This window comes from Dreissena polymorpha, chromosome 2, assembly GCF_020536995.1.
Source record: "Dreissena polymorpha isolate Duluth1 chromosome 2, UMN_Dpol_1.0, whole genome shotgun sequence".
NCBI lineage: Eukaryota > Metazoa > Mollusca > Bivalvia > Myida > Dreissenidae > Dreissena > Dreissena polymorpha.
The window spans coordinates 59,579,856-59,602,764 of NC_068356.1; the positions used below are offsets into that span (position 1 = coordinate 59,579,856).

Below are 22,909 nucleotides of genomic sequence, written 5' to 3' on the forward strand. Positions count from 1 at the left end.
CGGGCAGCGGCGGCGTCGACAGCAGTGTCCCCACTCTAATTGAAGTAGTTTTTATCCGATCTTCACCAAACTTGGTCAGAAGTTGTATGTAGACAATATCTAGGTCATGTTCTAAAATTCGTCATGCCTGGTCAAAAACGAGGTCACGGGGTCACTTAGTGCATTTCAAGATTTAAGCATGGTGTTCGCTCTCAAGTTGAAGTAGTTTTCATCCGATCTTGCCCAAATTTGGTCAGAAGTTGTGTCTAGATGATTTGTAGGTCAATTTCAATTATGGGTAATGGTAAAGTTATCAAGTTGTCCAAAACCTTCAAACGGGCGAATCTTCTGACAGTTTGGCACTCTTGTTGAAAATTACATTTCAGACCAAAATGTGTAATCTAGACATATATGAAACAATGATGTGATTATTTAGGTTGTAACGCTAGTGTTAATGTCAGAGGCATTGATACAGCAGTCACACATATGCTCTTTTCAAAATAAGAAATCAAAAGTCTGCAAAAACTTTGAGATTGAAATAAAGTTGCCACAATTGAACTTAAAGTACCTGAAAATCAATGGTCAGATAACTTTCTGCTCACCTATAGGTCTTTATACGATGATAGTTGATTTAAACAATCAGCGAAGTTTGTATTTCCTCTCAGATTCACGTGGCACAGCACATGCAATTACAGGCAATAACTCCCTTTACAGAGTTGTCTATAGTTAACTCGTACCTTGGTCAACTCGGTCGTTTCCTTTTAGTCATCTCGTACGGTATCCGGACAATCGGCACCCAGTGTTTTTTGCATACCCGGACAGTCGGCTCCCTGTAACTTTGTCGACCCACACAATCGGCACCCGATTTATTTGTATACCCTGACACACGGCACTCGATTAAAGGCGATCGATAAAGCCCGTCAGCACCTAGTTGAACTTATTAGTCTAATCCGCTAATTGGTTTGGTAAAAGAGATGATTTAATAAATCCCGTAAACAAACTCAATAAAAACACTTTCTTACGATTCTGCCCATATATATATAGCTATGACCGGGGACTTAAAATAGGGTGCTGTATGTCCGGGATTACAATTTCATCGGGTGACGATTGTCCTTGTCGACAAATTTATAGGGTGCCGACTGTCCGCGTATGCAAAAAAAAACACTGGGTGCCAATTGTCCGGGTGCCGTTTGTCATACAATCAACTCGTACCATAGTCATTTTGAACCATATTAAAAATATTCATTTTTTTCCACAACGCTTTTATTTGTGTTTTGATGATTGAATTTTAGGACATGGGAGTTCATTTATTCCCTTCATACCCTTTTTTAATTGAGTGACACAAGAAACATTATTACAACTCAAAGATGATGTCTGTGTTAAACATTCTTATTAAAGTAAAACTGTTTAATTAAATTACCAATTACCTTTTATTCAAGCACACTGGGCAATAAATTAACCTGTGCTCTATATAACACCTTTCCCACCCTTTAAAAATATTAAAAGACACCGACCACAATTGAGGTATTTGTAGCGAAAAACATGCGTATAAAAGAGACATTAATTCTGAAGAGCTTATGCTTAGATAATTCAAGTGGAAACATTGAGAGAAAAGAAGACATCTTCAACATGATTAGGATTTATACATAACCATCCTACATATTATTCTGTACATTTCTGTTCATCGGGTACGAGTTTACCGAAGAACAGGTCGACGTTGATCGGTACCCGAGTTTTCGTTCGTTCCTTACATGTACCTTCAAAAGTAGTGCCTTTTTTTCTTCTGAATAAACGCATTTGAACCATTGCACCCATGCTTTTTGTGGTTATTTCATGCATCCTATGTGTGTTTGCAACGTATTGGTGCATTGTAATGCGGCTTACGCGCAAAGGTGATGTTTGGGGTGCGTATATTGAAGAATTTTAATTTTGCCGCAAGCTCACTGCCGAACCATGTTTTCCGAGGGTGCTTGGGCGAATGAGATTTTCTGAAGTGGCATCACATATCGTGTTTTATTACATTTAAAAAAAATTGGCTCATCTGTAAATAATACACTTGCACAATATGATGTAGCTAAATGAACGACAGACAAAAGGCCGTTTCATGACGGGATCTTGCGGGAATTGGATTAAGTGTAAACACGATATACATGCTTGGTAACTCTTTGTAGAAAATGTAATGGTCAATTTATTAAAGTGTTGATATCTTATTATACCAAACTCTTTTATGGATCATTAAACTAGCCTTTTAAAATAAATTGCTATCAAACTTTGATCAGGCCAACTGAGGAAGTATACGTTTTAAAGTCTTCATTTTTTTCACACCTACATGTACTTTAGTGACAATCGCGGTGTGTAAACTTTGCAAACTGATTGAACATCAATAAAAATATGGGATAAACACCAGTGCCGAAGCGACACTGAGAATGCCGAAGTGGCACGTTTTTAGGATGCCGAAGTGACCAGGTGTCTACGTCACTAGATACCCTCGTTATTCCCCTTGAAAAGCAATGGAAAGCAAAAAATAAAGAGATTACTTATTTAAATTGATGAGAATCAAATGCTTTCAATTAACAGGGATATTGCTGGTTGTGTGAAATTGACATCAAGAATATTTACATCTTATCTAAATTCGAATCAATAATTGTACGCTTCCCTCATATCGAGCAATCTATGTACATTGAGAACGAGGCTGTCCTAATCACACCCATGCGCTCCGAGTATTTAGTTTCTTGTACACACTACGCTTGAAAATAAAAACAAACAAAACCAAAATGACAAAAAATGAAATATAATTGACATGACGCCTTATCACACTTGTAAAGGGGGTTGATGCCACTTAGTTATTCTGCAAATGCAAAAAATATACGATTAAAGAGAACATCAGCTATTTATAACGGGTAAATCGGTACATTAAACCAAAGAGATATTGTTATCTATAGGTCTTTGATTAAACACGCTCTCAAACGCTTGCGCGCTTACCGAAATCGAACCCGTTATTACGTGTAATGGTGGTATTTGCAATAAATTAACACTTCACCGGTATTTACCCGTGTTATTTACAAAATAATTACCGAAACATTCCCCCTACCCGTGTATTTGACACGAAATAGCGCTTTATAACTGGGAATTCGGTGAAGTTTTACGCGCTTTCTGACGCCGGGTGGGTACCTCAATCCCACATGTTATTGCGTATAAAAGTGATATTAATCATATTAAAGATTGCTTATGGGACATTTATCAATCACTATAATTTAAAGCGCAAAAACAACACAGTAAGTTTGGACATTGTCTGATATAAAATTAGCGTTGTACGAAATGGAATACGGTCAGGCTATTAAAAATTAATAAGGCTACCAATATCAGACGCTCGCGCAGGTACCGACTTCCCCGAAGTAACCGCATTTATTGGTTAACTTATATCAGTAATAATAACTCTTTTACAATAGCATTTATCGATACGTCTTTATTAAAATAATAACAAAATGGTTTTCATTTGTTTCTGACACACACAGAAACGCGATTTTTAACGGGGATTTCGTAAAGTTACACGAATTGGGTACCAAAATTCTCAATTATTTTACATGCACACGTGACATAATACATACTTAATAATGCTTAGTTATTGCTTATATGACATTTCAAGTTTGTGAAATAAATTAATGTTCTATAAAGGGGATCTCGGTAATTCTTGAAGCTTCCACTCGCTCTTGTCAAGACCGCATTGCCGCGTAGGAAATGGTATAAATTTAATTCATCTAACTTATCTTTCTGGATACCAAATGTCAGAGTTGCATTAACCCTTTTTAAACCGTGTTTGCCATATTTCATTTCCGTTTTTTAATCCGAACAAAATAAACGAAACTCGTTCAAAAAATGAGATCTAGGCATTCGAGTTCCTAGTGTGGATTAAAAGCGTTTATTGGTGACAACACATGAGTGCAAATGTGTAGATACCATTAATAAGATAATATATCACATGTCACCTTCAAATAACATGTATGATGTCAATTAAGTGCATTACTATCAGAGTAATAAAACACAGCATGAATTAGGCTTCATGCTGGGTTTTATTTCTCTTTAAGAAATGCAGATGAACTTCGCTTCTGACCTAGTAACTGATAAAACTATTTTAAAAAAGTGAAATATTATGTGATAATCAGATCGATAACATAAACTATTTAAATCTGCTAGTATATCCGATAAAAATATATTATAATTGTCTTTGACAGTGTTGACGTTCAGTTGTTCGTGGTGACGACCGCATGTATTTATACATCTCTTACACTTCTCAAGATCTCTTTTCGGCTTTGGAAACGATATAAATTAAATGTCACCATTTAATCTTTCAGGTTATCGATTGTCCGAGTTACATAATCCCCATTGACACCGTTTAACCATTTGTAATCGTTTTTTTAAAGAGGAAAACAAAAGGAACTCGTTGGAATAAAAGTGAACCTAAACATGTAGCTTGTCTAGAAAATGGCGGACAGGTCGTTGCTAACGAGTGCGCCAGATTAATCGATCGCTGATTGGTGGATCAATTCTAGTGGGCGGAGCGATCATAGATAAGGCGTCATATCAATTGCATATGTAGTGCTGGTGACAGCCCACGAAACACGCACATGCCTAATGATTGGGAACCAGCGGCCAATCAGAAAAGAGCTTACTGAAAGCACGAGCTATTGTGTTCTCTTCTTGCACGGGCTGTTGACCAATCTCCACGCAGAGTTGTCGTTCCTTGCTCTCACATACAACTCTGCGAAAGGCTCAGCACGCCATTTTGTCTATAAAATAGCTAAAACCGAACAAACGCATTCAATGTATATTTGATTGGATATTTAAGATCGCATGCATTAAATTAAGAAATATGACTTTTAAATGTACGATAAATCGTGCAAAAACTTGCGAGTTTTAATGCAACTCTTTGGAACTATTTTATTGCCCATTTACGCAGATAAAATCATTTCACGCACTTTACAAATGTCAGCAATTGAACGTAATGTATATTGAGTGACGTTAGGAATTGCTTCGACGTGTGTATGTATGTTGGTTTCTTAACATCAATAAACCATATCAATTTTATAATAATGAATTAAGACTGATATAGGATATCATGGTTTGAGATGGTTTTCTTTAATGCAGTGAATGCAATGTAACCGTCGTGCAAGAGATTGTTTAGTATACTGTAACCTCAATGATGAACGCTTGGTATGATCATGACATGAATGAAACGCTTTCATAACAATAGTCCGTTCTGAGCCCAACACAGAGGTGAATGTAATGTAACCGTCGTGCAAGAGATTGGCTGAGTACACGAGTAGATGTGTTTGCCGTAGTTGATTATTACCATGAAGATTTGTGACTAAAATATTCCAAATTTATCCGTATTCCGTACATTTTCAGGGGTTACGCTGACGATCGCCACTGTCGCAAATAGGGACAAATTTCTAAAAAAGGCGACACATTTTTTAAATTGGCTAATTTCATTACTAACCCTATAATTGTCTATGCTTTTCTTTATAGCATGAAATCTGGTCTGGTACATTACACAAATTTTTTTTCGGAAAAGTTGGTTTTTCGTTATATGATAATTTATCATTCAAAATCATGTTTTCACTAATTAATATCATAGCCACACGCTAACCACCTGTGGTACATTACGGAAGCATATAAAGTCATCAGACTGCGTACAAACAAACCCCAGGGTCATCGATTGTTATCAGACAGCTAATTGCCTCTTCGTTCCAGATGAGGATGAGATCTTGTGAAAGATTATCTTGAACGTAACAGCATGTTTCACGCTTGGTTGGACACATTTACTGTCAGTTAAAATCAAAATCAGCATTATTGTCTCCTACCGGCGAAACTTTGTTCTTCTTTTCCCGAAACTCCGTTTAGAAAATCGCTGGTTGGTTTGGAGTAGACATATTGAAAATCACAAAAAGTGGTAAAAAAAATAAATAATGATTTTAGAATTATCGATTTACTTTCAGTTATTACAATTAATTCAGGTATTTTTAAATTTGTGATAATTAAGGACTATTGGATATCGGCACATTTCTTTCATGTCATACTTTCCTTTATATTAATAAAAAGAAGCAAAGGCTTAGATCATACCGACAATTAAAGATTCCCAGATTTAATTACTCAAGAATATAGGGATTATCGTTATAAAAGAGACCGAACAATTAACAACATAATTGCCACGTACATTTCCGCGGGCGGATGATGACAATCAACAATACACGTGTCATAATCGCGAAAGCGTGATTACCTTGCTTCGTGGTAAAGATATTTTCAAATATACGGGTATTGAAGTGTAAAAAAGGTCTTTGCCGAAATATCATTTTTGCCGAAAATATTTGGGCGGCGGCCGCCGCCCCTGCCGCTCCAGCTCCGACGCCTCTGCTGTATAGATATCTTTGAGGAGAAGTGCCATGCACAAGAACCCTACACTTTTTAAAATAAAATTTATTGACCTTTGATTTTTGTATGATGTAATTTTTCACGGCTTTATTAAAGGTACCATACAATATTTTAATATGAAACTTCAATGATGTGTAGAGATCAATTAGAAGAAGAGCCATGCACAAGAACCGTAACCCTACACTTTCTTAAATAAGAGTTAATGTCCTTTATTGTTTTTGTATGATGCAACTTTTCGGGGCTATATCTCGGTTACGATACAAGATTTCAACATGAAACTTCATGGGTTTATATAATTATATATCAATGAGATATCAACCAGAAACAGTGCCTTTCATAAGAACCAAAACCATACTCTTTCTTAAATAAGAGTTTTTGCCCTTTGTTGTTATTGTGTAATGTAACTTTTTAGGGCAAGATGTCAGATACGATACCAGATTTCAAAATGAGACTTCATGGGTGTATATATCCACGAGGTGAATGCATTAAAACAAACCCTGCACTTTATATTTTTAGGATAATACTGTTCACCCAACCATCAACAAAATGTATTTGGTGACCGTGGGAAATATCAATTCAACGAATTTGCTTGTTTCAATAACATCTAACAAAGTATATAGCTATAGTTGATATGATTTTGTTCTTATAAATTGAATAATTATTAACAGATTAAATTAGTTTCTCAAATCAGTGGACTTTTCCAGCAAAAATATTCCCAGTCTGAAATTGCATTTTCCCACACTCTTCAATTTTCAGTCAAGCTTGCTCAGATTTTCATAAGTTTCTTTCAAGTGATGAAAAAAATGCTCATTTCAGTGACTGGTATTCATTAACCATTCTCTGATTTTCTTATACTCCCACTCTGATTTTCTTATACCCCCACTCTAATATTCTTATACCCCCACTCTGATTTTCTTATACCCCCACTCTAATTTTCTTATACCCACACTCTGATTTTCTTATACCCCCACTCTGATTTTCTTATACCCCCACTCTGATTTTCTTATACACCCACTCTGATTTTCTTATATATCACTCTGATTTTCTTATACACCCACTCTGATTTTCTTATACACCCACTCTGATTTTCGTATACCCCCACTCCGATTTTCTTATAACCATCACTCCGATTTAACTTATATATTATATTATATTTCCTTTAACAAACACTGTTCCACTAATGAATGCACACATTTTTAATGTAAAATAGAACATAATATTCGATGCAACTGCGATTCAAGGTGGATTTATTCCTTTTTATGTTGGGATTATGGCCACAGACTAAATATAGTTATTGCCACAGACTAAATATAGTTATTGCCACAGACTAAATATAACCTATGTTCAAGATACTTTAATGCACTCACCTTTCAAACAACTACGTTTTACCAAACATCTATGTTAAAACTCACAATAAACAAACGTTTTTGCAAACAAGCTGTACAGATGAAGATTTGTACACTGTTAAAAACGCTTTTGACAAGCCTTGCTTTTTTTAAGCAATAGGCTTATGGCATGGGTGTACTTCTTAAGGAATAATCTTGATCAGCTGTCTGTCTTCCTTGGTGTTAATGGTTATATTTCCACAATGCATTCAATGTCTTGTTTTTATGAAAATACACACAACTTTTTGCGAGGAACAGCCTTTAATACAGCTGTCGTACTGCCATGGTGTATTGGCTAACATGGCCTCTGAAGGTTGGAATGTAATTAACAATATTTTCATCTATTTAATGCCCTAGCTGTTAGTAAAATATGTGTCCAACTTTTTATGCCCCCCTTAGAAGGAGAGGGGGTATATTGTTTTGCACCTGTCGGTCCGTCCGTATGTCCGTCCGTATCTCCGTCCACCAGATGGTTTTCGGATGATAACTCAAGAACGCTTAGGCCTAGGATCATGAAACTTCATAGGTATATTGATCATGACTCCCAGATGACCCCTATTGATTTTGAGGTCACTAGGTCAAAGGTCAAGGTCACGGTGACTCGAAATAGTAAAATGTTTTCAGGATGATAACTCAAGAACTCTTATGCCTAGGATCATGAAACTTCATACGTACATTGATTATGACTCGCAGATGACCCCTATTGATTTTCAGGTCACTAGGTCGAAGGTCAAGGTCACGTTGACCCGAAATAGTAAAATGGTTTCCGGATGATAACTCAAGAACGCTTATGCCTAGGATAAAGAAACTTCATAGGTACATTGATCATGACTCGCAGATGACCCCTATTGATTTTCAGGTCACTAGGTCAAAGGTCAAGGTCACTGTGACCCGAAATAGTAAAATGGTTTCCGAATGATAACTCAAGAACACTCATGCGTTGGATCATGAAACTTTATTGGTACATTGATCATGACTCGCAGATGACCCCTTTTGATTTTCAGGTCACAAGGTCAAGGTCACGGTGACCCGAAATAGTAAAATGGTTTCTGGATGATAACTCAAGAACGCTTATGCCTAGCTAGGATCATGAAACTTCATAGGTACATTGATCATGACTCGCAGATGACCCCTATTGATTTTCAGGTAACTAGGTCAAAGGTCAAGGTCACAGTGCCAAAAAACGTATTCACACAGTGGTTGCCACTACAATTGACAGCCCATTTGGGGGGCATGCATGTTTTACACGAACAGCCATTGTCTTAACAGTAAATCTGTTATTCAGCTGGATAACTTCCTTGGTGTAACTGGTTAACATGTCTAATGATTCAGTGGAAGATCTAGGTTCAAATCCTAGTGGAAGTGACAAGTTGTTTGCAGATTGAATATTCTAAACCATTTTCTCAGTAATGCTCTTAATTTAATCTTAGTACATAAACTGAAACTTAGTTGGGATTATTATGTATATTATTTTCCAAATTCTACCTGAACATTGTAGGAAATTAATACCTAAGCAGCTGAAATACTCTAAATAAGTTTTTATTCAAATACAGTTTATGCACACTGCAGTGATAAATTTGAACATGATAATTAAACAAATTTTAAATGTGTAATGGTCTTGCAGCGTTATCTCATTTAGGAAAAGTAATTGTGGAGTTCAGAAATATGAAAATTAACTTTCAGTAAAACAAGATTATGTATCACTTTATATACCAATGTTAAATAAATAAATACAACCTGGTTTATTCTGGTTAGGCATGAGAAATATTCTTAATTATTCTATATCCAATAAATTCATCCAATCGGCATTCTTCATATGTACCACGTGACCGTCCAATATATTCCGGTATTGGATCCAAAAAGTCTTTTTTTTTCCATATTGGACAGTTGAGTACAAGTGCACTAAGCAATTGTTTTATAACAATAAAAGCCGTTACCGAGAAAAAGTATCCGAATGTATTATAATCGATTCACACAGACGATATTTTGCTTGTATGTCTCTTTTTAATACTTTCCTATTAAAATTATGAGAGGAAATAAAAAAATGAATCGAGAATGTGATATTTAATTAATTTTTATTGTTAGAAATTTAAAAAAAAATGCAAAAGCAAGTGATATTGTTATTGCTAAAATTAAAAACAAATATGCAACAGCAAAACAAAAAAAATCAATTTTATTAACCTCAATGACAACTTTAATCCAATGCTAGCCTAATAACAACTAAGTTACAATGATATGCATTTCCATTTTCCATTTTCTGTTCTTCCATCCATTTATCGAAATGTATTTTAAACCACAGTATTTGTTGATAGCGTTTGTACACATGCTCACCATTCTGACCCAAAGGCCAAAACACAATTTACGAATTCGTAATCCTGTCGGAGCGAGTTGTTTTATTCCTATCGAAGTTAACAATTATGCATGACAAACACACAATCCGAAATACGTTTTGCCTTTTGGAGTCGTTCAATGCTAGCAAAATGGTATAATTTGCTACTAGATTTATTAAACACTACCACCTCCATATTGTTGTCCCTAAAATGCAGAGTCTTGCTTATACTAGTATGTTTCGTCAGAAAAATGACGTCACACGAGATACGTCATAAAGTGCGTAATCAATGAATGAAAATAAAAATACGGAAAGCTGGTTTGGTAATGAGGATATAGAATACAAAGTTTATTACACATTTAAACTGTACAATACGTGATATATTTGGACTCGCACACAGTTTGAAGTCATATTGGACTCGCCTACGGCTCGTCCAATGACTTCAAACTGTGTGCTCGTCCAAATATATCTCCGTATTGTACAGTGAAACGTCTAATAATCTATAAATCTTAGGCATATATTTACAAGCCAAATTAACAAGTTTAACTTATTATAAGTATGTTGTCATCTCACTCAATATCAATAAAGATAGGTTTTCAGTCAAGAATTGTTGATTTGACATTAAAGGGTCCTTTTCACGTTTGGGTAAATTGACAAAATTGAAAAAAGTTGATTAAGATTCGCAAGTTTTCGTTTAAGTTATGATATTTGTGAGGAAACAGTAATACTGAACCTTTATCATGCTCTAAAATAACCATTATATGCGTCTTGTGATGATTTAAAAACCTGAAAATTATAAAGAGTTGCAACAGATTTTGGCATGTTTTGAAGTTTGTCATTAAATGCTTTATATTAATAAATGTTATCATTGGATCTAAAAAGCTCTATTAGAATTAATGATCCTAAAATCGTCATAAGTGATACAATATTGCACTCAATAATTCCTAAAATTGGCAGAGGAACTTATGCTCAAATAATGTAGACAATTTCCATGCACATAATGCTCAATTCTAATAAAGAAAACTAAGATGTTATAATGCAATGTCACTAAAAGCATAATGCATATAAACTTTTCACAAACAAAAACCCAAAATACCTATTTTATAAAACAATAATTCGACATTTATTCATAACACTATCCGATAAGTATCATTTCCCAATAAAAGTTGAACAAAAAGCTTAAAAAAATAGGAATAAAAAAAGTGAGTAAAACATTAATAGATACAAAGCACATAATAAACAGATAAATACTATTTATATGACAAAGAAAAGAACAGGATTCATGTGACAGTTGTGTTATTATATTTCACATTGACATTTCATTAGGAAAAACATATTGTTTTGAAACTACTTTCCAGTGCAATATATTATAGTTCACTTGAAAGTAGTTTCAAAACAAGATGACCAAATATTAGGGGAAGGGGATGCATCACAATTCAACATTAAATACATTGTAAGAAAAAAAAAAGTTTTTAACACAATACTTTGTTTACTAACACAAAGCAGTGAACAACATAGTTAATAGAATATGAAGAAGTGAAACTCCAGCTGCTGGAGCAGTATTGCATATTTATTATATACAATTTGTTGGTCCTTTATTAAGGCACATGACTAATTGCCAAAACAGCACAATATGAAACAATATGAAATAATATACACAGGTACAAGAATAAAGCTGGGTCGCATTGGAACAGTCGATGCAATGCATTGGGGGTTTAAACTGGTTTAAAACGCTCAACCTCACACTTGGCCCAAAAAAATTCATGATACATATAAGTGTAAACAAAATTTAGTCCATAGCACTGTAACTCAAATTAAACAATAATAAAAGGGAAATATCAAATGTTTCTTATTTATCACTTGTAAACAGCTTAGTGAGGAGTGAAATTCCAATGGTGAAAATGTAGGATATTAGCTACCAAATAAATTAAAAAAAACTGAATCATATAGTATTTTAAAACGATTTTAGTTATGTGTTACTGTCAGAGTATCTCAAAAAAATATCTTACTCAATTGCCTACGGCTCTTTTTGTCATAATTTTCATAGAATATTTTTAAAGGTCTCAGAACAAAACTTTTTGATGTCACAACATGATCATAATTCAATAGGTCAGCAAACAAGAGGATATAGAAAACCAACAATGCTGACCTGATATGACATGAAATATAACAGGAATACGACCCCTAAGTAATAGACTAGATTTGACCATATAAGAACAAGTGGAAATTCTCTTTTAAGATGTGACATTGCATACAAAGCTGTGGGGTTGTGCTTTGCCAGGGGAGAATTTTGACAAAATCATGTTGTGATCTGTCTTTATGAGTAATGAAAATATTTGTTTAAATCACAGAGCCATTTGTGAACAATTATGAACAATTTGTGGAAAGCCAATATTCTATGTATTACAGCTAATCGTAATCATCTCTAGTTTGTGCGTGGAGATTTTTTCAGTAGTTCCTGAAATTCTAATTTGACAACGAAGGTTATAATGAACAATCTTTATTATGTTACATAATTATGTTCAGGACTTAGCTCCTATGCCTATTCATTAGAAGAGGAGTCATTTTGCTATTTATTAAGTCGTTTCAAACTAGGTGTGGACTCCAATTGGATTTTGCATAGGAAAATATGAAATAAGTCTCTGGAACACTTTGAATAACTTTGAAAACAGGTAAATCCATAATCAGATGATCTGAATAAAAATGCATTCCTGTTTTTAAGTATGGACGAATGCACCAATCGACTAAAAAATGGACAATAGAACACAAAAGAGTGATCCCAATTCTTATTTTGGGTCCTGATTACAGTAGTTATGGAAACGTCTGATACTGCTGACATTTGCGAAAGATAATCTTTCCCATTATTATCTTCCTTCCCATGATTCTCTGCAGCAGCTGGCGATGGAAAACTTGTACCCAAGGGAGACAAATCATGCCAGTTTCCATCCGAAGAGTATCCCTTTTGAAGGGCTGAAAACCTGTCATTGGAGGTCTTTCTGAAGCTCTTGTTTAGAAATGTCTTGAAGATTTGCTGATGCAAACTGGTAGGAGCTGTTTTTGTGAACATAGTAAGTTTCCTGAGTCGAACGTGTTGTCGCAGAGATTCGCAGATCTTCACAAAGGTGGATGTTCATCTAGGTACCTGCTGTAGAATGGAAACATAGATTTAAAGAGCAAAATTATTTACACTATTGTGGTACTTCAGTAATACCACGGAAGTCTATAAATCTAATCACACTTTTCAAGTGTAGCTTTTTTTAGTCAATACATGGATCTAAGTGGTTTACAAGCACGCACTGTTGATCATCAATTCCAGGGTGATTGATATTGGTAACAATATGGTGATAAAAAACTCTGCCATTTAGTAGATGTAAATCCAATGCAAATCATTTGATAAGAAGACAATAGCACTGAATATGTTTTTAATAATACTTTGCTTACAAATTATCACGAAAGTTCTGAATCAAAGAAAAATAAGTTGTCCTCCAACTGTTAAATAAATAAATATAAACAAACTGAGATACCCCATTATCTTAAATATCATGAGATGCAAATGAATAGGATTTAAAACTATTAATAAAACATTAAAAATATGTTCCTTATGTGTTGATTATACCAAAAATACAGCCTTCTGTATTTCCGCCTCATCTGGTAAGAGTTCCTTCCCATGATCTATAAACTCGTCTTCAGTTGCGAGGCTCACCAGGGCATTACTGGCTGTAAACACATGAGAACATTATAAACCCATCTTCAGTTGCGGGGATCCCCAAGGCATTACTGGCTGTAAACATAGAGAACATTATAAACTCGTCTTCAGTTGCAAGGCTGACCAGGGCATTACTGGCTGTAAACACATGAGAACATTATAAACTCGTCTTCAGTTGCAAGGCTCACCAGGGTATTACTGGCTGTAAACACATGAGAACATTATAAACTCATCTTCAGTTGCAAGGCTCACCAAGGCATTACTTGCTGTAAACACATTAAAACATTATAAACTTGTCATCAGCTGCGAGACTCACCAGGGCATTACTGGCTGTAAACATATGAGAACATTATCAACTCGTCTTAAGTTGCAAGGCTCACCAGGGCATCACTGGCTTCAAACACATGAGAACATTATAAACTCATCTTCAGTTGCAAAGCCCACCAGGGCATTACTGGCTGTAAACACATGAGAACATTATAAACTCATCTTCAGTTGCAAGGCTCACCAAGGCATTACTGGCTGTAAACACATGAGAACATTATTAACTCATCTTCAGTTGTGAGGCTCACCAGGGCATTACTGGCTGTAAACACATGAGAACATTATAAACTCATCTTCAGTTGTGAGGCTCACCAGGGCATTTCTGGCTGTAAACACATGAGAACATTATAAACTCGTCTTCAGTTGCAAGGCTCACCAGGGCATTACTGGCTGTAAACACATGAGAACATCATAAACTCGTCTTCAGTTGCGAGGCTCACCAGGGCATTACTGGCTGTAAGCACATGAGAACATTATAAACTCATCTTCAGTTGTAAGGGCTCACCAGGGCATTTCTGGCTGTAAACACATGAGAACATTATCAACTCGTCTTCAGTTGCGAGGCTCACCAGGGCATTACTGGCTGTAAACACATGAGAACATTATAAACTCATCTTCAGTTGTGAGGCTCACCAGGGCATTTCTGGCTGTAAACACATGAGAACATTATCAACTCGTCTTCAGTTGCAAGGCTCACCAGGGCATTACTGGCTGTAAACACATGAGAAGATTATAAACTCATCTTCAGTTGCAAGGCTCACCAGGGCATTACTGGCTGTAAACACATGAGAACATTATTAACTTATCTTCAGTTGTGAGGCTCACCAGGGCATTACTGGCTGTAAACACATGAGAACATTATAAACTCATCTTCCGTTGCGAGACTCACCAGGGCATTACTGGCTGTAAACACATGAGAACATTATAAACTTGTATTCAGATGTGAGGCTCACCAAGGCATTACTGGCTGTAAACACATGAGAACATTATAAACTCATCTTCAGTTGCAAGGCTCACCAAGGCATTACTGGCTGTAAACACATGAGAACATTATAAACTCATCTTGAGTTGTGAGGCTCACCAAGGCATTACTGGCTGTAAACACATGAGAACATTATAAACTCTTCTTCCGTTGTGAGGCTCACCAGGGCATTTCTGGCTGTAAACACATGAGAACATTATAAACTCGTCTTCAGTTGCAAGGCTCACCAGGGCATTACTGGCTGTAAACACAGGAGAACATCATAAACTCGTCTTCAGTTGCGAGGCTCACCAGGGCATTACTAGCTGTAAACACATGAGAACATTATAAACTCATCTTCAGTTGCAAGGCTCACCAAGGCATTACTGGCTGTAAACACATGAGAACATTATAAACTCATCTTCAGTTGCGAGGCTCTACAGGGCATTACTAGCTGTAAACACATGAGAACATAATACACTCGTATTCAGTTGCGAGGCTCACTAGGGCATTACTGGCTGTAAACACATGAGAACATTATAAACTCATCTTCAGTTGTGAGGCTCACCAGGGCTGTACTGGCTGTAAACACATGAGAACATAATAAACTCTTCTTCAGTTGCGAGGCTCACTAGGGCATTACTGGCTGTAAACACAGGAGAACATTATAAATTCGTCTTCAGTTGCGAGGCTCACCAGGGCATTACTGGCTGTAAAGACATGAGAACATTATAAACTTGTCTTCAGTTGCAAGGCTCACCAGGGCATTACTGGCTGTAAACACATGAGAACATTATTTATCCCATTTTCATCGCGACATTGACGGTATAACACGTTGTGGAATATACTTGCTTGTATTCAACACTGTGGAATATACCTGTCGCGTGCACGGACTACTTTTTAAATGACGTCATGCGATATACGCTTAAATTAGGTCGATATTGTTTTATTTGGTTTATTGATCGAATTATAGTCACCCATTAAAAGAAAATGTGCATATTTTGCAGAAAAAAATATATATATGACATATTCACCAAAAGAAATGTTGAAATTAAATATAAAATTACACGATTTTTGTTTTGTATTTTTTATTTATATTTACTTTACCACTGAATGATTTTTCATAAGAAACAAAGTCGACAAAACTTAAGCTTCAAAATTATACGACTTTCAACCTTTTAATCTAGTCATATGACATTTTTCGCCATCCGTATAATGAATCAGCTGATTGATGGCGTCATAAAATGACATACTTATTGCGTCATTTTCCCCATTTTTTTGACGATTTATTATAAACGCGACTTATTTCACATGTTTTCTACATGCACTGTATGTCGACATATCTGAATTGTCAATTGATCACATATTCCTTATTTCGTGTAATGTGCATTGTTTATAACCAAAGCATATACTTTTGACATTTAACTTAAATATTAAAAATGTACAACAAGCCATACACATATCGCACAGTTCACGAATAATCTGTTATGTTTGCTTTCCTATTTCACGTTAGGCATAGAGCTGTGTAACGTATAAGATGGTAAAAATAGCACTACACTGGAATTGGGAACGTCCCATTTTGTACACGGGTATTTTCTACTCATTTATCTGTTGTGTACTGGAATGTTTTCCATTCTTTGTGTATTTATATATTAAATTATTTTCTCGTACAATAAGGGCACTTACCATAGATAAATAAAACATTGTGCAAGTTTAAACATAATTATGTTTGTATGCAGAAATCTGCAAATGCAACCGAGTTTACCAACGGCTAATATTATATAAACTGCTCCGGTTCAGTTGGAACAGCAGTAATGTAGAGTACAAGACGTAGCGTGTGACGAAGAAGAAAGTTTATCGCGTTCATAAACTCATTTGAATAAAGTGATAGAATGGCATACGGGTCTTTATTAAACTATGCTAAAATAATTATTAAAGACCCTAGATGCAAAATCGTCAATAATTGAGTTAAATGGATTATTAGATGGATTTTAAAGGATAATTAAAGGTAAGATACCAGTTCTTACGTGTTATGATTTTTGTTTGTACTTTTGTCGTTCCCTGTTCTCGGGAAAATGATTTTAACATGGGCGCCATTGATGCATCGGATCACACACGGCATACCCACAACATTCTATAAAAACACGTTCTGCGTGTCCTTAAATTCGTCGTTCGAAGTCGGAAAACGTATTGCCCTGTAGATCTATATTTTATCAAATAAAGTGTCAGTCGCTGCGATTGTCTGTTTACTCGTCAAAATTGTCAAGGTCTTCGATAGCTAAAGAAACTTCAGCGTAGTTTATTTAGCATTGACAGACCTGTACAAAGTCGCGCCAGTCAAAAATCATAAAAAGCGACATTTAAAGTTATGGTAGCCAGAACTAGGTCGTCGATGGTGTACATGTATGTTGACATCGACAGCATTTTGTCAGGAGCAATCGCCGCCATATTGGATTTTGATCATTTTCTTTCGAAAATAAAATGAATTATAGTAAAGTAAAATCTTCTTTTCGCGGTCGTAATGTGTTAAAATTCGCATACTGCGTAAAATTGAATGTAGGCACATGGTGATATTTTTACTTGTTTTACAGTTTGTGTGTGAATTTTTTAAAGACTATTTTGCGTACCAGAACAAATACATGTATATCACTACGCATGGTTACAGAAGCCGTCCAACTTCTGACCAAATTTGGTGAAGATCGGATGACAACTACTTCAATTAGAGAGCGGACACCATGCTTAATCCTTGACATGCACTAAGTGACCCCGTGACCTAGCTTTTGACCCGGCATGACCCATATTCGAACTTGACCTAGATATTGCCTAGACACAACTTCTGACCAAGTTTGGTGAAGATCGGATGAAAACTATTTGAATTAGAGAGCAGACACTGCTGTGGACGCCGCCTGCCAAGAGTGAAACTATAATACGTCCCGTTTTTAAAAACAGGTGTATAAAAAACAATCCATGAAATTCATATCATTTTAAATAATTCGAAATTAATGACACAAAATAAACAAAATATCTTTATTTGGAAGCACTGATCAAATTATTTCAATGCAAACAATGTAAGTTTCACCACAAATAAATTCAAAATAAATAAGTGGTGACTGTGTGCAATCCCAAGAATTTTAACAATATTAATAATGTCTGACCAAAGCACTTGCAAGCAGATGTAAACATTTTTTAAAGTGAAGGAGTTGAATGGGAACATTAATTTAAGATGTTTTTGTACTTGATTTGGGCTTCAAATGACGGATTCATCATGTTAGGACACTCATTACCAAGATTCAATTGATATTGAAAGGGAGAGATGTTTTCTTTCAGATTTATCAAGTAGGTCGTGAGTGATTGTTCGTAAATAATAGCCAGAGTATAACTAGATGATTATTCTTCGAAGAGCAAATTTCCAGCCTTCAGTAAATAATTACTTCAAACAGTTGCTATAAAAATATACAAGCTACTTAACTAACAAAACAATTTAGTTATGATCCATCTACTAAACATCTTTACATTTTCCCAAAAGAGGTGAGAAAAATGCTGCTATGATAACCACAGGCACTCGGCATTAAATGCTCCCCCCGACCAGCTACTACCCCCTACCCAAATCCTCAAAATTGTCCATTTGTTACACGGACAATTATACAGACCTATGTTATAATTATACGAATTAAATGTGAATGACTGTCCAACCAAATTATGCAAGCTTGCAATGTATTTTCGTGGTAGCCAGATCGATTCAAGGAAATGTTTTTGCAAGTTTGCAATTTGATGCACTGATTTATTCCTTTAGAACGGAGTCTTCTGCGTTGTTTGATACAAAGATTTTGCAAATCAGTTGAAAATTGATGGAGTAGTGAGCTTCTGATATTTGCTGGTGTTACATACCTTGCTATATATATATGTGGCAGGGAATGGGAAAATGACTACTCTGACTCAAAAATCACAAAATGAGATTTTTATTGTTTCAATAACCTAAATCTAAATTTATAGCGTCCAAATCCCAATAATAAAAAAATTATGACGATTTTCATACATGAGGTGCAACTGAACAAATTGAAAACATGAGAAACATCAAGTTTATTCTTTAAAATAATGAGTCAACAAGTTAATGTAAATTTTCAATGTTCACAGCTTCAAACTAACATAAAAGTCATGGAATACATCTACTGCAACCCTGAACATATGATTCCTTTAAGATGATTCCATACAAATCTCAATTGTACAGTTAAAAATGGTTGCCATGGCAACCATAGTAAAAATATTCATTTAATTTGATCAAACTAACCATTTGTTGTATTCAATAGAAGATATTAAAAGTGATGAAATACATTGATTCTGTTTAAATAGGCATAATTTTGATACAGAGACTAAAAATACTGAAGAGGATTATATTGTTTGAAAATTGTAAACTATGTTCTAATGTGTAAAATATTCAGCTAGCCTTTTTTCACCATAACATAAACTGATTAGTCTTTTTTTAGAGATTCCATGGAGGGTTATCCCATAGCTGTATACTATTTATGAATATGCTTTTAAGATGTTGTTATAAACTGGATCTTTAAATAACTAACATTTGATAATTCTTATGTTGCCATGGAAACACAACCTTTTATTCTTTCCACCTTATTTGATCTAATAAAGTCATAGCAAGTTTTATATTGAACATAACAGCAATGTTTGTGTTTCATCTGTTTCACTATTGTTATTTAAATTAATATTACCTCTGTCATGTATAAAACTTTATATTAAATTGATGAAATACATGGATAAATCATTGTTACTATACCATAAAAGGAACAATTAAGTTGCCATGGTTTTAAGTAGCTAAACACAAATGAAAACTTTTCTAACATTTTCAACAGAGCTCTACTTTTGTTACAATAACTGACATCTTAAAAGCCCATAAACACTCAAAACGAATATTTCGTAAAATGTTTGGAAAAATAAATTTAACAATAAAGCTAACAAATATACAATCAATGTTCCAGGATTGTTCCTTATAGCAATAGACAAAAATCGGAATTAGACACTAGATACGGTCTGGTAACATAGATTTAACAAGATACCAAATATTGTTGATTTTGAGTATTTATGTTACTTTAAAATAACAGACTATGCTTTCTTTTTCTAGGTTTGTCACTGTCTATTTCTTGGTTCTTTGTTATTGTTGGTTTTGGACACACAGAATCCCTGACATTGACCGATCTGAAGAAGGGGCTGTTGGTGTTATACAGATGCCACTGTCTGTTTAGGTCAAAACCTGGGGCCGGTTTGGTGGACGGGAGTTCAACAGCCGCTGGACTGACAGACTTCAATATATTGAAGCACATCCATTCAGAAACTACGTGCTCCTTACAGGTCACAATACCTGGTTTTTACCGATCTATAATAAAATGGTGGTATTTGGTAATGTTTCTCAATGGTTTGAAAAACTGTTCCAGGTAGTTCTTCCAACAGTGGAAGACAACGGGTTTGTTGCTATCTTGAACCAGCTAAGGAAAATTGTGGCCTGACCTTGATGAAGCGGTCACACTTGCAGCAATGTCCTCCATGGTCTCTGCATTGGATGTCCTCCATTTCAGTTTCCAGATGCCAAAGTGGTAGTCAGGGACAAACTTGGTGTCCCCAGTAATCATAGAGCTCAGGCATATGGTTTCGTGGAGTCCTGCAAATACAAGGTGACATTGCCATACAAATGAATCTGATATTTTATACGCACTTTTTATGATATATTTTTATGGTAATGACAGGTCATAACAATTTAAAATGTTATCTTTCTGTTGAAATTCATGAAAAACAAAAGATCCATTAGAAGCAAGCAAATTCGTTGAATTGATATCCCCCGCCAATCTGCTTCTGGACACACAAATTTTATATTTGGCACTCAAAAAAGCATGTTTTCAAGATACAAAGGGCCATAACTCCTTTATTAACAGATGGTGTACAATGCCATTTGGCATGCATCATCATCTTATCCATATAAATACTCATACCAAGTTTCAATGAAATCCGCAAAAGCACTTCCAAGTTATGGCTCCGGACGGACGGAAAGACGGACGGACGGAAAGACAGACGGACAGACAACACCAAAACAATATCCCTCCACCTATGGCGGGGGATAATTAAACAAAAAGTTCACCAAACTCTAGTGTTTATTGGTACGTAAACAAACTCATCAGTGAGCAAATTAGAAAACGCATACCTGTCAGAGTCCGCCACATGGCATACCAAACGACTGTGTGGTTCTTGTTTTGCCCAACTGAATTATCAAAGTGGATCTGAAATTGCAAAATGATGATGAAGCAAAAAAGAAGTAATGTTGCTCTATTTTCTAGGCCATTTCAACCAAAGTCATTAAATAAAATCAAAACGCCACAAAACTCAGGTCATGTTCAATGAATGGTGAAGACAACTGAATTTTATCCCTTGATATGTTATGAAAGCAGCAGTTAAATTAATGTTAAAACTTAAACTGGATGCTTCATACATTTCTAAAATATGGTATTACACATGTACATAAAAAAATTAACTTAACCTTGACTTTCATAATTATAATTTATACCATGAAATATTTAACCATTAAATACATGTATAAAGCAGTGGAAAATTATCGCAATGCAAAGGAAATATACTTATTGCTTTTAGAATAATGAAAGGGTAGGCTCCAGACACTATTTCAACTAATTAATTAAATGTGACAACAGAAATACAATAAGAAATAACAATATTTATGCAGGCAACATAAGGCATGTACCGGTATTTAAATTCTTATCAAATAGGTTATTATTATTAATGTTATATTATTACCTCTGCATGCTTTTCTCCAACACCAAAGTGTTGGAAATAATGGTGAGCCAAGCTGACAACACTTTCAGCACCCTACCCTGACAGTTCTGATTCATCGATTAGATAGAACTCTTGCTTTCCTGTTAAAAAAATAATACAATGATTTTGTAACAAAATGTGTATGCTACTGTACTGCAACAAAACAACAATCAAATCATGAGATTTATAAACAATAAATTAATTATAATTGTTAAACCATCACAATTTGCTCTTTTATTATTTCATACCAGAAGCGCGAACCTGCTCTATCTTTTTATCAAATAAACACACTTTATAAAAAAAGATGGCATTTTAATGTGTGTGTGTTTGCTTCATTAAAAAATGTGTCATATAACTCAGTTCATCACAAGGGGTGTTAATTTGTCAATTCTACTGAGAAGATGAGATAAAAGTATGTTTATACCTGACCCTTCTGCACACATGCCAAAGACATGGCATTTTCTGGGGGTGCAGAAGTAAATGGGGCCCACTTGCTTTGCATGATGGGGAAAATGCACATTTTGTGCAAAGTCCCATGAATAGTGGTAGCAGATATCTCTGATACAAGGCTCTTCTCCTGCAAACGAACCAAAACTGAGTTTTGAAAACTAAACAGTAAAATTCATTTCAGGAGAAATAATTTACAAGGAATTATAATTAACTAGAAATGGCGCGGCAGAGGCCGACGCGTATCCCCACGCCGAATGTTTGACCTAGGTGTGCCCCAGGGTTGGTAATGGGGCCATGCATAGCTGAGATTGACCGTATTGTCATAAGAGAAGTTCATCATCAATTAGAAGTGAATTGGTGTAGAAATGAAGAAGTTATAGTAAAAGGCAATTTTGGGTGGGTGTGACATATGTGGGCAGGGCGCCCCAGGGTTGGTAATTGTGCCATGCATAGTTGAGATTGACCGTATTGTCATAAGAGAAGTTCAGTATCAATTTGACGTGAATCGGTGTAGAAAT

At 35.3% G+C, this 22,909-nt stretch overlaps 1 protein-coding gene and 1 long non-coding RNA gene across 2 annotated transcripts in view; one reads left to right on the forward strand and one right to left on the reverse strand.

The window, feature by feature from the left end:
* Nucleotides 1–22,909, forward strand: part of LOC127867216 (uncharacterized) — a 317,672-nt gene that overhangs the window by 164,768 nt on the left and 129,995 nt on the right. The window lies entirely within an intron of this gene.
* Nucleotides 19,119–22,045, reverse strand: LOC127867244 (uncharacterized). Its single transcript, XR_008043396.1, has 3 exons — nucleotides 21,924–22,045; nucleotides 21,319–21,394; nucleotides 19,119–20,781 (listed from the first exon to the last, which is right to left on the reverse strand). It is a non-coding gene; the product is annotated as an uncharacterized LOC127867244 (long non-coding RNA).